Consider the following 18,858-nt stretch of genomic DNA (forward strand, 5'->3'; position numbering starts at 1 on the left):
GCCACCCGGAAGGTGCGGAATCCTTCGCACCTTCAGGGGCTAGGCTGGCGCTGGCAGGGTTGGCGCCACGCCAACTGGCACGGAAGGGCTTGGCGTTGTGCCAACCAGCGCCGAAGGGCGTCCGTCAGCCGGCGCGAGTTGGCGCATGCGCGGGAGCGCCAGTGTGTGCTGGCGCCATCCCAGCGCATGCGCAGGGGGATTCTTCTCTGCGCCGGCCATGGCAGGGGTTGACAGCAACCGCCGCGCAGGGAATGAGTGCCCCCACGGCACAGGCCCGCCCGCAGATCAGTGGACCCCGATTGCAGGCCAGGCCACCATGGGGGCACCCTCCGTGGCCAGATCCCGCTCCTGCCAAAATCCCAGCGCAGGAGAATTCTCCCCTACCCGACGGGGGGGGTCGGAGAATCCTGCCCCTAATCTTTATTGTCAGAAGTCGGCTGACATTAACACTTCAATGAAGTTACTGTGAAAAGCCCCTAGTCGCCACATTCCAGCGCCTGTTCGGGTACACTGAGGGAGAATTCAGAATGTCCAATTTACCCAACAGCACATCTTTCAGGACTTGTGGGAGGAAACCGCAACACCCGGAGGAAACCCACGCAAACATGGGGAGAACGTGCAGACTCCACACAGACAGTGACCCAAGCCAGGAATCAACCCTGAACCCTCTGCTGTGAAGCAACAGTGCTAGCCAATGTGCTACCAATTTTACTTTGCCTAAATCTATGTGTATAAATAGGGGAGTTAAGTTCCCAAGGAGTTAAGCTCTTAACATTATTTAAGTGTTCATAAAATTTCAACCTGACCAAACTCTTGAGTATTGTCTGTCTAATTCAATTCACAGCTCTGCAGAGATTTTGATAACCGTATGTGGTGATATGCATCACTGTAGATACACAAGGGGTTAATGTAAGTACACGTAGACTAGCTAGACACTAGAGGGAGCACCAGAGAAATGACACATAGACATTCAACCAATAGGTCAGTAAGATAAGACACGACCAATGGGCATTCACGACACACACAGAGGTGACACTACCACAGGGGGGCATTACACCAACCCATATAAAAGGACACAGCACACATGCTCTTCCTATTTCCAGTGGAGACTCTCAAGTGAGTACAGACACAGGGTTGATTGAATATCACACCCACCACGTGGATTGTAGCAGACTGGTTCGTCAGTCTGAGTAGCTGTAGCAGGATTAACAGGAGAGTCGAATCCAAGTAGGAGAATTATTAACAGTTTAATAAATGTGTTAAAGCTATCTCCAAGTCTGAACCTTCCTTTGTCAGGGTGCACACCAAGGAAGCAGCTTATGCTACGTCAAGAGCATAACAAAACATGGTACTCAGGATTGAACTGTTTAAATCAATATAGTTACAACTCAGCAGACAGTGACAACCACCAACAGCAGCCAGGAAAGATGATGTTCAAGATTTTGGTTCCACAGCAGCTCAGGTACCAAGGCAATCTCAGTGAAAACTGGCATTGATTCAGGCAAAGATTTGGTAGCGTCCAACCTAGATGGCGTGACGGATGCAGAGAAAATAAAGCTTCTACTTACCATCGTGGATCCAGAAGCAGCTGAAACCTTCCAGACCTTCAAATACTCAAAGGGGCAAAACAAGAGAGACTTCCAGGCAGTTCTGGGCAACTTCCAAGAATTCTGCGAGGAACATACAAGAAAAAACAGTAAAAGAGGCGCCAAAACTCACCACGAGGCGAAGGTAGTCTTTCCATTGAAGAAATCTGCAGTTTTGAATTACAGCCATCTTGGTAAAGGTGCTGCACATGCGCAGTTGAGAAAAAGGCCCCAAGTAAAGGAACAGTGATCTGCGCATGCCTAATCGCTTCCTACGACCTACGTCACATACGTCATGACGTCAGAGGCCCCGGACCACACCCACTTAAAGGGGAAATGTCCCAAAATACGGAAAAAAAATTTAAAGCCGTAAAACCCGATTCTTTCAGCTGGAATGACAGCACGATGCCTGAAATTCAACCAGTAGCTGAAAGTAACCTCCGCAGAACGCTGCAACAAGCAGTTAGCACCGCCCAAAGAGATGATATAGTCCTTGAAGACGATGACTCAGACATTGAATTCTTCTTTGGACATCGCAAGCCCAATGCCAGCTCCGACACAAAACGTGATGATATGGTCTTGGACTCAGATGGAGATGTCACCTTAGGAGGTGGCTACCCCAGTACCAAATCCGAACCGCAACTAGACGTGTTGTACATTGAAAACCCGGACGACGGGTTCTTCGGATTGGGGAATCTTCAGCCCAGCATGTATGACATCCCGACTCGTGAATGCAGGATTATGCTGCGGCCTGACGCCAAGAGACAGAGAGCGATACAAGCCCACAGAGAGCGGCCTGCTGCCACACAGAGTGGTCCACACACCACAAAGGGTCCCAGCCTCCACACAGAAAGACTATGACAGACTACCACGCTCCAGTGAACAACAAAGCAACTATGACAGTCCACCCAGATTGTTTGAGCCACCAGAAGAAGTCTCTGACAGTCTACCCAGCTCAAGTGAACAACAAGAAGCTACTGAGGCTCTATCCACTGTATGTGAGACAAGTGACGACCGCATCCCACTTCCCATACAAGATGTGCAATGTGACAGACCTCAGCTAGTGTGTACAGAGGCACTCGACAATCACAGTGAGACTACTAGTGACTCCGGTGACACCACGTTACTTCAAACCTCATTCGCTCAAGCCTCTCCACAAGCAAATGCATTCCTCAATGTTTTGACTCCAGATGTGGAGCATCAAGAAACCTCAGCTGACTCAGGTGAAACAGACCAGACTCCAGACGGGGAGAATCGACAAGCCAAAGCTGATTCAAGTAAGCCGGACATAACTCGAGATGGGGAGCGCCGCAAACTCAGTGAAGGCACGCTCAAAGAAACAGCAGATGCCTCAAAGCACACTGACACGAGTAACTGTGTGAAGGACTCGTATTATCCACAGAGTGTGGTCCTTGAGCGCAGCAAACGAGACAACAAAACCAACCAATACAACAACCACATCAAAGACAATAGCAAGAAGCGTACCAAAGTTAACAAGCACGACAACAACAACACCAATGGAACTACGACTGGTACGACATGGTACAACTCTATAAATGATGGACACTGTTACTGCTCAGCTCAGTACAATGACATACCATGGCAGGATGACACAGATTGCATACATCGCTACCACAACCATCGGAAGGAAAAAAAAAGACTCCAAATCAGACAACAAAGTGATGTGACCACTTCTTGGTTCCTTATACACAGGGGCGCTGACGGCGTATACAAAGCAATGCCACCATCAACATCACCACCTCACCAACCCAACAAGAAAGATACTCGACCATAATTAATAATTAATGAATTTTGGACTCATGCATATGATTTGGACTTTTTGCTTAATCATCACTGTTATCATAACTTGTACATAGCATCACTTATCTACCTGTTTTTGTTCAATTTTCTTTAACACTACAGAAAATATGTAACACGTAAAAAAGGGGATGTGGTGATATGCGTCACTGTAAATACACAAGGGGTTAATGTAAATACATGCAGACTAATTAGACACTAGAGGGAGCACCAGAGACATGGCACACATACATTCAACCAATAAGTCAATAAAATAGGACACGACCAATGGGCATTCACGATACACACAGTGGTGACACTACCACAGGGGGGCATTACACCAACCCATATAAAAGGACACAGCACACATGACCTTCCTCTTTCCAGTGGAAACTCTCAGTGAGTACGCAGGGTTGATTTGAAACACATCACACCCACCACCTGGATTGTAGCAGACTGGTTCGTCAGTCTGAGTAGCTGTAGCAGGATTAACAGGAGAGTCGAATCCAAGTAGGAGAATTGTTAACAGTTTAATAAACATGGTAAAGCTATCTCCAAGTCTGAGTCTTCCTTTGTCAGAGTGCACATCAAGGAAGCAGCTTATGCTACGTCAAGAGCATGACAAAACACCGTACAGTAGGTTTAGAAACGTTAACTGCAAATGACTGCCATTGTTTCATTACCTTTCAGCAGTATTTTATATTTTGCTTCTCCTGAAACAAGGCACAAGTACACCGTCACCCTGAAAGCCATTTGCTTCAAAATTCAATTTTGCAGATTAAGTAGTTCATCTAGGACTTGTGCAAAGTCAACAAATGGCAGCTTCACAATGCAACGTGCAGACACTGCATTTCACAAAACATTACAAAGGCCATGTTCCACAAAAAGGTGCTTGTGGAATGGGTATTGAAATTTCTTGAGATTTAATTAGCATTATTTAACAGTAGAAAGAGACCTATCTATATGTGATGCACTTACATGAATGGTAAATTGGACTCAAATTTGCAATAATTGGTTGTTTTGAAAGATTTGTACCACAAGATAATTTACTTCCCAGTTACTATTTAGCATTAGATGGCTTTTTATAGGTTTTTTAAAATAAATTTAGAGTACCCAATTATTTTTTTCCAATTAAGGGCATTTTAACGTGGCCAATCCACCTACCCTGCACATCTTTGTGCTGTGGGGTGAAACCCACGCAGACACACGGAAAATGTGTGAAAACCACACAGGCAGTGACCCGAGGCCGGGATCGAACCTGGGTCCTCAACGCCGTAGGCAGCAGTGCTAACCACTGCACCACCGTGCCGCCCAGACTTTTTATAGTTTTAAAACAATTCCATGTTACTTAAATTCTATTTCAGTACTTTGTGATGAGTAGAATCACATCAAAAAACCTCTAGCAATAAACGGTTCAGAATGATGTTTGCAAAATAAACATTTTGTACTCCCAGATCAGTTAGGAAATCCCTTAAAAATGTTACCATTCAGTTGAAGGAAGATCAAGCACAAAAAGATTAATAGTTTCTTTGAAAGATTTATTCATGCTAAACTCCGCCGACAGAGAATCCGTCCCTTAACATAGAAGCTCAAGTGTGCAAGATTGCAAATGACTAGCTGCTCTGGTTTTAATTTCCTGATGAGCAGAGATGTCCTAAGTGAAAGGAAATCATCAACATTGAACCTATTCGTAGGAAGATTAAAAAGTCAAAAATCACAACACAAATTATTTATTAAGCAACAAGTTTATAGAAAACCACAATAAGTGGTCAATCAGCAGATGTGTTCTCTTGACCACTGGAGCTATTTCGGATCATACCAGCCCTATTGTGTGGTGGTAATGATGGGGAAAAGGTCAGTGTTGACCATCATTACTCCACTGAAACTGGCAGCAGCTTTGGGAGTCCACACATGTGCAGTTAAACGCAGAAATCCAGAAGCCGTTGTCAGTGGTTCTCCGCTTCTTCACAGAAGGCGGTGTTGAAGTCCCCACAAACTGTAATCAATGGGAAATCATTAAACAGATGAGAGCTTCCATTCGTATGCTATTAGTCTCATTGCAAACATCCTTCAAAAAATTAGATTTGTTAAATGACGTTTAATTGGGTTTTTAATTATGTGCCAACTTCATAATTACTGCTAATTACTCTAACTGGCCATGGAAAGTTAATTTTATACTTTTGGTGAAGGATTAACTTGTAAAATTTTCAATCTCATGGTCGAAAAATGGAATTCACCTCTTAACGCCAGCTTAAGACTTGATATTTTAATGTCCTCAATACACTTGCATTCTTTCTATAGTTAGGCTTTGTGTTTTATGTCTGGTCATTATAGATAAAATGCCCCAATAACTATGCAATACAAGATGATTAAAAAACTATGTAAGTTTGTTCATAGAAGCGAGAGAATCATCGGCTATCAAGGCTCAGAGATATTTTGACAAACGAGATGAGCTTGAACCTTCAGAATTTCATGACAAAGCAATTGAGAATCGCAGACGCTACTCCCTGGCAGGACAGGGGAGATAATCAGTTTAAGATTACAGTTCCAAAAAACGAGGCGTGCGATTCTCCGCACCCGCGATAAATCGTGAAATTGTCGTAAAAAACGGGCGTGTTTTACGACGGTCGGGAAGGGTCCATTTCCCGACCTATTCACTTCCGGGAAATGGGCTAGTAACGCGGCCGCGTCAATCACGTGCGCGATGACGACGGAACGCGGCGACGACACAATCACGCCCACGTGACGCCGCCCGACGCCGTAAAAAAGCGCGGGCGAGCACAGAATCTGTAGGCCATGATGTCGGAGCCCAGGAGAGCTGCACCTCGTTTTGTGGAGGCCGATGTCAAGACGCTGCTCGATGCTGTCGAGCAGAGGAGGGGCATCATCCGCCCGCGGAGAGGGCATCGCCAACCTGCCAGCGCGGTACGCCAGGCCTGGCGTGAGGTGGCTGCTGCCGTCAGTGCTGTGGGGCAGACCCCTCGCTCTGCAGAGCAGTGCCGGAAAAAGCTTCACGACCTCACCAGGGCTGCCAGGGTAAGTGCCAAGAAAGTGCCCCCTGGTCACAACCATCCCTCCCCCCCCCCCTTTACTTAATCACCCACCTCCCCCCCTGGCACGGGGGGGTGGAAGGGGCTTGGGGCAGAGTTATTTGAGGGTGGTTCACAAAGTTGTCACAGACCCAGCGCTCTGGTCCCGTGGAGAGATGCAATCGTCTTATGACAACTTGACCCCCAAACTGTGCCAGTATCTGAACGGACTGCTGATACCTGCCGTATTGTAATGATCTACCTATGTACCCTCCCCCAACAGGCCAAGTCCGCTCACAACAACCGTGAGCGGCACAAGACTGGAGGGGGTTCGCCCAACCTGCACCCCCTCACCACCTTTGAGCAGAGGGCACTGGACCTTGTTGGGGGGTCTGCCACCCGGGATGTCGCGCTATGCGAGGTTGGCGGAGCTGCAACAAGTGAGACAACCCTCCTTGACAAACACCCATCCCTCCCCCATCCTCTGTCCCTTCACACACCCTGCCCACTTGGACACCTCCCCCATCCTCTGTCCCTTCACACACCCTGCCCACTGGGATACCTCCCCCATCCTCTGTCCCTTCACACACCCTGCCCACTTGGACACCTCCCCCATCCTCTGTCCCTTCACACACCCTGCCCACTGGGATACCTCCCCCATCCTCTGTCCCTTCACACACCCTGCCCTCTTGGACACCTCCCCCATCCTCTGTCCCTTCACACACCCTGCCCACTGGGACCGTCTAGCGGCCTGCCGAGCAAATCTAAATAACCCGTCTCATTCTCTTCCCTAGGACGTGATGCCGAACGACCAGGGCCGTCTGGCTGCAGACGGACACAGGCATCTGCCGCCACCTCACCCGGGGCCGCACGACAGAGGGTGCCCGATCAGCGGGGAGTCCCATCCTCCCCAACCCAATCTGCGGATCAGGACGCCCAGAGGGTGGCGAGAACACAAGCCACGGAAATGGCCAGCGATAACCCTCCGGACTCTGAGCGGCCCCACACCATTGAGGAGGCGCTAAATTGCGACAACCTCGGGCTTGCGGCACTGCTTTCTCCCACAACATCCATCATCCCAGAGACACACACCCCGGCGGGCCTATTTAGTGATGAGTCTCCTGGGTCACAGTCTGGTTGGCACATCACAGCTGAGCAGGTACAGCAGGTGGAGGTCGGAGCAACCGAGGGCCCGGACTTGCGGAGGCCAGACCAGGCCCAGGATGCAGCTGGCTCCCAGACGTTTTCGGAGTTCCTGGAGTTTCTCAACCCACCCGCACAGCCGATGCCTCAAGAAACCCAAGGAAACAACGACGGGATGAGGGCTGCCTTCCAGACTCTGCAGATGCTGTTAGAGGAGTCGAACCGCGTCCACGAGCAGGGAGTGGTGCCGCTCATGGCAGAGACCCAGTCCGACACCGCACGGGTGGCATCCGCGGTGGAGGCAATGGGTCAGGTGATGCAAGGCATTGGGGTTAATATGCACGCGTCATCCTCGGCCCTGGACAGGGTTGCCCTCTCACAGGCAGCAATGTGCCAGAGGCAAAACGACATTGCCGGCGCCCTGCAGGCCTTGGCCCAGCCTCACCAGGTCATTGGCCAGTCGCAGCAGTCAGTCGCTGGATGGATGTGCTGGATGGCGTCGTGCACACACAGGTTGAGATCGCACAGTCCCTGGCGGGAATGTCTAACTCCCTGGACTCCGTGTCTGCAAACCTTCGGATCCTGGTGGATACCGTTGCAGGCCTCCAGGACTGGCAGCGCCAGGTGTCGGTGGTGCGATGGGGCACCTCCCCGCTCGCACCTCTGTCCCAAAGTGAGGTCCGGGGGCCACCGGGCTCCCCGAGGGAGGAGGAGGTTTCGGGGTCCGTCCCATTAACTCCATCACGGGACGTCCCGGAATTCTCGGCCTCCCCCCCGTCCCATCCCTGGTGCATCGGGTGGGCAGCAGGCAGAGCAGGGTGACACAATGTCACCCGAGACACCCGCAGAGCAGCCTGGCCCATCAAGGCCGGGTCGCCCCAGGAAACGTTTGGCCAAGGAGAAACGAGTCGAGGGGGGCGATTCGCAGCAATCCTCCTCCACTCCTGCTGTATCATCTGGGGAGTCACGTAGACGTAGTGTTAGGGCCCGTAAGGCAACTAAGATAGACACTGAGTAAGTTGGCACGGGTGAAGGGCACAGTTTAGTTGTAGGGGCTAGGGCACCTGTAAATAATTGTTAACATTAAACGCACTGTTCCACCTTACTTGTAATACCGTGTGATTGTTCCACAGCCACAGGAATCGTGATGGTGACCGAGTGTCGCTGGGGTTGATGAGCGGTGAAACTTCGGTGCCGGGTGTGCAGTCCCTGCCCCTCCCCCCTCCCACAGCTAGCCCACGCGGGCATGTGATAGAGTGTCAGTGACGATCTCAGCAGCCACCAAGGTGGATGGTTCAGCTATTGCCATGGGTCAGACTCTCTCTAACGATTCTGAGCTCACAGCTCTTCGCAGAGCGGGCTGTCATCATTCCACATGGCACTGATCACACCCGCTGACACAGCCATCAATGTTGTGCCATACCATCTGGACCCAGTGGTAAGGGTGATGTCGAAGTGGAGCAGTGTACACTGAGAGGGGGTTGGGGGGGTTTGTGGTGGTGGAAGTTGTGTGTTGACCCTCTGCACGACTAGCGATGCAGGTGGTGGTTTGGTGTTCAGCGGGGACGTCACATGCGATGCGTGAACCGTGCTGCCACCAAGGCGTCGTGTGCCCGCCGTCCTCGCCGGGTCTGTCGTGCCGCCTCCTGGACATCACCAGCACCTGGGTCGTGTCTGCGTGCTGCGCCCACCACTCCACCAGCCTCCTCCTCCTCCCTCTCCTCCTCCTCCTCCTCCTCCTCCTCCTCCTCCTCTGTGCTGGCACCACTGCCACTAGCTTCTCCCTCCGCCTCCTGCAGCAGGTCATCTCCCCTCTGCATCGCGATGTTGTGCAGCGCACAGCAGACCACTACAATGCGAGCGACCCTGTCGGCCTGGTACTGCAGGGCCCCTCCGGAGCGGTCCAGGCACCTGAATCTCATCTTCAGGAGGCCAAGGCAGCGCTCCACCACACCCCTGGTTGCTGCATGGGCCTCGTTGTATCGTGTTTCTGCATTGGTCTGAGGCCTCCGTATAGGCGTCATCAGCCAAGACCTCAGCGGATAACCCCTGTCGCCTAGCAACCAGCCCCTCAGCCGGGGGGGACGTCCCTCAAACATCGCAGGGATGAACGACTGCGCCAGTATGTAGGAGTCATGCACACTCCCTGGGAACCTTGCACAGACATTCATGATCCTCATGTGGGGGTCGCATACCACCTGGATATTCATGGAGTATGTCCCCCTTCTGTTTGTGAACACGTCCCTGTCCCCTGCAGGCGGGCGCATGGGGACATGAACACAATCGATTGCCCCCTACACCCTCGGTATCCCGGCCACGCTGGCAAATCCACAAGCTCGTGAGTCTTGACTTGCTTGGTCCTCGGGAAAGGTGATGTAGCGGTCCGCGATGGCATAGAGGGCATCGGTCACATCCCGGATGCACCTGTGCACTGATGACTGGGAGATCCTGGAGACGTCCTCGCTCGGAGACTGGAAGGAGCCGGTAGCATAGAAGTTAAGAGCGACCGTCACCTTGATGGCAACCGGGATCGCGTGTCCTCCCCCCGTTCCACGTGGGGCGAGGTGCGCCACGAGGTGACAGATATGTATCACCGTCTGCCTACTCAGCCGGAGTCTCCTCCTGCAGATGATGTCCGTCATTGTTAGGAAAGAGACCCAGACACGGTACACCCTCGGCCTTGGTCGTCGCCTCTGGCGCCGTGGCTGCACCCTCACTCTCTCCTCTTCCTCTTCCTCTTCCTCCTCCTCCCCCCCATGCTGCTCGACGACTGGCAACTCCTCGGCCCTTCCCTCTGCTGCTGCAGCTGGCCCTGCATCCACTGCGGGTTGTGGGTGTGGATGCTGCTGCATCTCCAAATGCAGTGCAGCGGCCCCAACCACTGCGCAGAACATAGCCGTTCTGTTCCCATGCATCGTGCTAACCTACAGAAGGGTGGTGGGAGGCAGAGAAACGGGACATGTTAGACGGACGTTAGTCGACAACTCGGCAGCCGCCAGCCACGGGATACCTGTGTGTCCCAGTGGCCTGGTCGCGCTGCTGACACGCGGGCAGCCTAACCCCTGGTCACTTTCTGCATCCAACGGCCAGTAAACTATGTTCTCCTCACGGGAGCATCAGTGGCCTGTGGCCGTAAGCCACAGGGGAACCAGCGGCCGTGTCCTCGTGACCGGCACACCATGGCATGCTGGCAGACATTTTGTTACGGGGTTGGACGGCTCACTTGCTCACTCTCTACCTAACCCCCCCTACTCCCACCCCCACTGCCCCCTCCGTCTCCCCCACTGCCCCCTCCATCTCCCCCACTCCCCCCATCTCCCCCACTGCCCCCTCCGTCTCCCCCACTCCCCCCCCCTCCATCTCCCCCACTGCCCCCTCCGTCTCCCCCACTCCCCCCCCCATCTCCCCCACACACCCCTCCGTCTCCCCCACTCCCCCCTCCGTCTCCCCCACTCCCCCCCTCCATCTCCCCCACTCCCCCCTCCGTCTCCCCCACTCCCCCCTCCGTCTCCCCCAATCCCCCCGCTCTGGACCCCCCTCCCGGTCTCAGGGATGCCTTCCCCGTTGTGGCCAGACTCGAGCGGTGCGCTGAGCGGTGCGCTGAGCGGTGCGCTGAGCGGTGCGCTAACCTCCTGGAGGCAGTCGTCAGCCAGCACGACTGTTTGACGAACTTAAAAAGCAGGTGTGTTTGACACCGTGTAAACAGTGCGCGATTAAGTCGGGACTTCGGCCCATCCGGGCCGGTGAATAGCGGGGGGGCCAATTTGTAGCGATTCTGGTCGTGTCGGGGCCTGATGGAGGCGTTTGGCGGGAATGGCGACTCCGAGATTTTGCGGGGTTCGGAGAATAGCGGGAGGGCGTCGGACCAGCGTCGCCATAAAAATTTGCGACGCCCGCTATTCTCCGACCCGTCGTGAGTGCGGAGAATCGCGCCCGAGGTTATCTAAAACCTAAAGAAATTACTAAATACAACAATTCCTATTTATGTAGCTCTTTAACATAATAAAATGTCCCAAAGGAAATCACAGAGATATTATACAATAAAATTTCATACCAAGCAACATAAAGAAATATAAGGAAAAATGACCAAAATGAGGTAGCTTTTAAGGAACGTCTTAAAGAAGGAACATAAGAAATGGGAGCAAGAGTAGTTCATATGGCCCCATCAGCCAGAGAGTGTAAGAAAAAGAGAAGCACATGGGAATAAACAAGAAAAAAAACTAGGAGTGGTTCTGTTGTCCACAAAGATGGGCTTAGTGTAAGGAAAATGGCAGAAAAATAAAATTAAGAGTTCTGTATCTCAATGCATGTAGCATATAGTAGGGGCAGCACGGTAGAATAGTGGTTAGCACAATTGCTTCACAGCTCCAGGGTCCCAGGTTCAACTCCCGGCTTGGGTCACTGTCTGTGCGAAGTCTGCACGTTCTCCCCATGTCTACGTGGGTTTCCACCGGCTGCTCCGGTTTCCCCCCACAGTCCAAAGATGTGCAGGTTAGGTGGATTGGCCGTGCTAAATTGCCCTTAGTATCCAAAATTGCCCTTCGTGTTGGGTGGGGTTACTGAGTTATGGGGATAGGGTGGAGGTGTGGGCTTGGGTAGGGTGCTCTTTCCAAGAGTTGGCACCAATGGACCGAATGGCCTCCTTCTGCACTGTAAATTCTATGAAATAAAAACAAGATAAATGAACTGACAGCACAAATAGAGTTAAATGGGTATGAGTTGACGGACATTACTGAAACATGGCTAAAATGAGATCAAAGTTGGGAAATTAATATTCAGAGCAATTTGACTTTTAGGAAAGGCAGGAGGGAAGGAAAACACCCTGGGCTTTCTCTGCTAATAAGGGAGGGAAAAAAGTACAGTTTTGGAGATGTGGAGTCGATTTGGGTGGAAATGACAAATATCAAAGGAAGGGAGTGAGCAATGGGAGTCTTGTATAGGCCCCAAAAAGTAGCCACACTGGAGGAAAGAGTTTAAATCAGGAAATAACAAATGCATATAAGAAGAACACTGGGTGACTTTAATTTTCATACAGATTGGGCTAAACAACTTGGAATGGCAGGCAAGAGAATAAATTAAAAGAGTTTATTTAGGGTGGTTTTTTGGAACAATATGTTATAGAACCAACTGGGGATCAGGCTATTTTGGATCTAGTAATGTGTAATGAGGGAGGTGTAATAGATAATCTCAAGGTTAATGCTCCATGTCGAGGATGTAGTGATCACTATATAATAGAATTTAACATTCAGCTTGAGTGTGGGAAAATTGGGACTGAAATATCAGTGTTAAATGTAAAGAAGGAAAAATATAAAGGCGAGAGGATGGAAATGGCCAAAGCGGACTGCTCATATAGATTAGTGAGTAAGACAACAGATGAGCAGTGGCACACATTCAGGGAGATAATTCATCACTCCCAGCGAAAATACATCCCAATCCAATAAGGAGGAAAGGCTCTAAAGGAACGAAGAACCTGAGACATGAGGGAGGGGCTGGCCAGAGTTGATTGGAAAAGGAGCCTAGCAGAGAAGACGGTGGAACAGCAATGGCAGGAGTTTGGGGGTATAATTCGGGAGGCACAACAGAAATTCATCCCAAGGAAGAGAAAACATGCTAAGGGGAGCTAAGGAGAAGACTAGGCAACCATGACTGACAAGGGAAGTCAGGGACAGCATAAAAACTAAAGAATAAGCAATACAATGTGGCAAGGATTAGTGGGAAGCCAAAGGATTGGGAAGCATTCAAAAGCAAGCAGAGGAAAACTGAAAAATCAATAAGGGGGCAGATGATTAAATATGAGTGTATGTTTGCTCGTTATATAAAAGAAGATTGCAATTGGTTTTTTTTCAATATGTAAGAAGTAAGAGAGAGGTAAGAATAGACATTGGACCACTGGAAAATGGGGCTGGAGAAGTAGTAATGTGAAACAAAGAAATGGCAGAGGAAATGAATGGGCACTTTGCATCAATCTTCATGGTGGAAGGCACTAGTGGCATACCAGAGCTTCAGTGATTCCGGGGAAAGAGAGTGGCCATCATTAAAGAGAAGGTTTTGGGGCAGCTGAAAGGTGTGAAGATGGATAACTCACCCGGTTGGACGACACCTCAGGGTTCTGAAGGAGGTAGCTGAGATGATTGTGGAGGCATTTGTGGTGATCTTTCAGGAATCAATGGAGTCAGGGAATATGTGAATATACAGAGAACAGGACTGAATCCGAGAGAAGTGCGCTCGCAAAATGGAGTCTCATCTTATATCCTGTTTCCAGGGGGCGTAGCCAGAGGCGGAGTCCCCCAGGGTTCCAAGCCTCTTAAAGGGACAAGGTATTAAAGGTAAATACCGATCATCACAGGATGTTTCATGGGAGAGTGTGGGACCAGTCGCAGAATATGGGGGTGCTCATTAATGACTGATTTAAGGGAGAATTTGTTCTCTCAATGAGTGGGGAATCTTCCGAATTCTTAACCCCAAGAAGGTGTGGAGTCTGAGTCCTTGAACAAGGCTGAGATCGATAGGTTTTTTAGTCAGTCGGGGAATTAAGGATAATGGAGTGAAGGCAACAAAGTGACTGTAGTGAGTGTTAGATCAGCCACAACCTTATTAAATGGCGGATCAGACTCCAAGGGCCGAATGACCTACCCTTGTTCCTACTTCTTAAATCTCATGGTTTTATGATCTTACACCACCACTCAGGTGAATAAACACCCTGATAGCGGAGGGGTTGAGAGAGGGGGTGATAGATAAAGAAAGATGTCGTCAACATCAACGACCAGCATGCATAGGCAAAACTATCCAATAGTCTCACTTCCTAAATAGTTAATCTGCCGACTGTCTAAGGAGCCAAATGCTTAATTATGTAGTCTTGCCAATTATATCATTCAGAGGCACAGATCGAGACTATAAATTACTGTGACATCATGGACAACTTTGTAAACCCTGTTACTCATTTCATTTGTTAACCTTATCTACTAATTAAATGACCCAATCCAACGAGGTGGCACGGTAGCACAGTGGTTAGCACTCTTGACTCACAGTACTAGGGACCTGGGTTTAAATCCGGTCTTGGGTAACAGTCTGTGTGGAGTTTGCACCTTCTCCGCGTCTGCGTAGATTTCCTCCAGGCGCTCCAGTTTCCTCCCATAGTTCAAACGTGTGCAGGTCAGGTGGATTGGCCATAATAAACTTTAGCCCCTTAGTGTCCAAAGAAGTGCAGGTTTGCTGGGGTTACGAGGATAGGGTGAGAGAGTAGGCCTATGTAGGTTGCTCTTTCGGACGGTCGGTGCGGACTTGATGGGCCAAATGGCCGCCTTTTGCACTGCAGGGATTCTAGGGTTCTAAATACCATTTTGTTTATGTTAGTTGTTGCTAATTTTCATTCTGAAGTGAATAAACTATAGCTGGTGTATGATTTTTTTCTGACTCTTTGATGTTTTGGCAAGTAAGTGTTATTTCATTCACCCAACAGCTTGTGTGTATCATAATTGGAGTTTGGTTAGGCAAATGTAAATACAATCAGAAATGTTTAATGTAAGGTATTTAGCAAGCCAAATGTTTGTATCATGCGCTCCTAGACATGGACTGGGTTGTAAATCCCATACGGTTCTTTGATAAGTGATTAAGCAAAGAGTTTAAGGATTTGTCTACAGCTTGGCAAATATTTGTTTGAGCACTAATCCAAGTGTTCACATTTCTACCCCTCTTCTATTCTGAAGAAGAGCCATACCGACTCGAAACATTAACTCGGTTTCTCTCTCCACAGGTGCTGCCAAACTTGCAGAGTTTTTCCAGTGTTTTCTGTTTTTACTCCAAGTGTTCTTTATTATTCTGATAAATTGAATACAGAACTTCCTCAGAGAAGGTAAAAACAAGTTATGTTTTTAAAAAACATGGGGTGAATCGAATTGGCTGAAGACTGGTACCTGAGATGCTGGGGACCTCCGGAGGACACCAAGGTGGGCCTTCCACTTGGCACTTCTGGCTGAAGATTAATGCGAATGCTTCAGCCTTGTCTTTTACACAGATGTGCTGGGCTCCTCCGTCACTGAGGTTAGGGATATTTGTGGAGCCTCCTCCTCAAGTGAGTTTTTTAATTGTCCTCCACCATTCAAGACTGGATGCGACAGGGTTGCAGAACTTAGATCTGAGCCGTTTTATTTTTTATTTTTTATTTAGAACATACAATGCAGAAGGAGGCCATTCGGCCCATCGAGTCTGCACCGACCCACTTAAGCCCTCACTTCCACCCTATCCCCGTTATCCAATAACCCCTCCTAACATTTTTTGGACACTAAGGGCCATTTAGCATGGCCAATCCACCTAACCTGCATGTCCTTGGACTGTGGGAGGAAACCGGAGCACCCAGAGGAAACCCACGCAGACACGGGGAGAATGTGCAGACTCCGCAGAGACAGTGATCCAGCGGGGAGTCGAACCTGGGACCCTGGCGCTGTGAAGCCACAGTGCTATCCACTTGTGCTACCGTGCTGCCCATTGGTTCATCACTTGCTGCTTATGTTGTTCAGCACGCAAGTGGTCCTGTGTTGTAGCTTCACCAGGTTGACACCTCATTTTGCGAAATACCTGTTTAGGTATCCTATTCAGCACAATAGTAGCACCATAGTACAAAATGGAGGATATCCTCAATGTGAAGACGGGATTTCATCTCCGCAAGGACTGTGCGGTGGTCACCCCTACTGATACTGTCATGGACAGATACATCTGCAGCAGGCATGTTGGTGAGGATGAGGTCAATTATGTTTTTCGACCCTTGTAACCCTCGTGCAAGACATATATCCCAAACAAAGATAACAATGGACTGTGCATTAGAATAAAATAAAGGATTAAAAGACAAGTAGAACCAGAGCTCGTGAAAACGCAATCCCTCCCGTGCTCACATCATGTGACCCCCCCTACATAGTCATTTTTATAAAGCATGATTTTGTAACACCTTCCATAAGGCTACCTGAGACTAAAGCTGTGGCCAGGTAAATGGGGAGAGCCTCAAAGCCTGCCTGGACCACTGGTCCCCTGGTCTGCCACCTCCAGGTATCTGGCCTGTTCCTGACACTGTGGGGGAGAGGACTCAAAAGTTCCAGTCAGCCTCTGATCATTTACCTTAATTTGCTACCTGTCACTTGCAGGTCTGGGGGTGGGATGGTGTCAGCAAACCAGCACCCCAGCCAACAGCGCAAATTTACACGCTGGTCTCGGGGATGAAAGTGCTGTCGGAGGTATTAGTTTTGATCATATCATTCACACCTCTGGGTCAGAATGTCATGTGTCAGGCGTTACCTCAGAGATTTCAGTGCAAATTTTGGGCTGACACTTAGATCGATGTAAAAGATCCCATGGTAATATTTTGGAAACGAGAAGGGGAGTACCTCCCAGTCACCTGGTAAAAATGTGTCCCTCAGTCAACATCACCAGAAACAGGTCATTGTCATATCACTGCTTCTGGGATCCAACTGTACATGCTTCAAAATTGGTTGTGAAGCCATTCCTGAGGTTGTGAAAGACATAAATGCAAGCTTTAATTTTATCTACCTTATTCTTCACGCCTCCTTTGCAAGGATAGTACTCAATCTATCAAACAAACACAAAGAAATGTCAATGTCCTTACCATTAATATAACAAAATTTGAATGCCACTAAGGCTGTCACTCAAAACTTTAAACTTATGTCTAAAATCCAACATCCTACCAGCTCATTCATGAACGAATTGTAGAATCATAGAATTACCCAGTACTATTGGAGGCCATTTGGCCCATTGTTCCTATGCTGGCTCTTTGGCCCTTTTCTGCAATCCACCAAAATGAAATTTGCCGTGTGCGCATTGTTTTTTAGTCATCTAGCTGTCCCACAAACATGCAACCCAGAACCTTGTGTAAGAATTCTCAGAACAAGATACTAAGTAATTCCAAACGTAAAACTTATTTTTCCCTGATATAGGGCAAGCACTACCGCCCATTGGAATGAAAGTGGCCATTCTCCCAGAGGACCATAGGCTGCTCTCCGCTTTGAGGGATAGAGCTGACTGGTGGGGATTTAACCTGAAGGTCACCGCACCTCAGGCAAGGGACAAGGTTGAGAAGGCAAGACCTTCATGGAAACCTCAGCCAGTACAGGGAATTTATCCTCTGCTGTTGGTATTGCTCCATGTTGTGAACCAGCCATCCAGCCAACTGAGCTAACCGACCTCTTACCCCCACTTAAATAAGTTCAATGTTAGGGCGGCTCGGTTAGCACTGCTGCCTCACGGCGTCGAGAACCTAGGTCCGATCCTGGCCCTGGGTCACTGTCCATGTGGAGTTTCCACATTCCACATTCTTCCTGCGTCTGCATGGGTCTCACCCCCACAACCCAAAGATGTGCAGGGTGGGTGGATTGGCCACACTAAATTGCCCCTTCATTGGAAACATTTTTTAAAAATTCATTGTTGGGTGCACAGCAAAAAGGAAACTGCTGCACAGGCTGAAAATCTGAAAACAGACATGAAAAGCTCTGGAACATTCAACAGGTCAGCCAGCATCTGTGGAGAGAACTGAGGAGTTATCATTTCAGACAAAGACCTTTCATCAAAATACATTAAAGGCGATCAACTTTGAAAAGGGAACAAAATAAGAGAAAGCAAGAAAGGAAGAAACTGGCCTCTTTGAAGTAGCTGCCAGACCTGTTGAATGTTTCCAACGATTCCTGCTCTTGGGCATAGGTCGGGAGAGCTAATGCTCATGAGTGCACAGACATACTGCTGGAGTTTAAACAGAGTCCACAAAGTGACTGATGAGCTTTCTGTCATTTCCCCAGAAGAGCCCCTGTGTGTGTTAGGATATTGCCTTTATGACTTATTTGGACATCCACAGTAATGTATGATAAGCTCCATTGGTGAGTTATTTCTGAATAATGTGGTTGTACATTCCAATTAAAACAGTCCTCCCCTGCCAGCATGTTTACAATAACATATTCACTTTAGTCCCTGGCTGTCTCATTCTTCGCAAAGAGTTTGGACCTAGATTTCCATGTCTCCTCCATGTCGGAATGGAGGCAGGCCATGGTCGGCAGGGCCCGATTCCAGGGTTGTCATCCCTGCTCCCATTGGTAGCATTTTTATAAGGGTGAGGGTGGCAAGCTTGACTTTGCCAGCTCCATTGCTGGCATGGCATTTCAGGCCCCCTGCAATTCTGATGGAGTCTGGTCAGCTCCTGAAGGTGATGTAACCCACAGCAGCACAGATGAGTTGTGAACTATGGGGAGCTCTAATCTGGAGTCAAGAACTTTAACAGGTAAATTCAAAAGTTGTTACCAACTTCACAT

This window comes from Scyliorhinus canicula, chromosome 2, assembly GCF_902713615.1.
Source record: "Scyliorhinus canicula chromosome 2, sScyCan1.1, whole genome shotgun sequence".
Classification (NCBI taxonomy): Eukaryota; Metazoa; Chordata; class Chondrichthyes; order Carcharhiniformes; family Scyliorhinidae; genus Scyliorhinus; species Scyliorhinus canicula.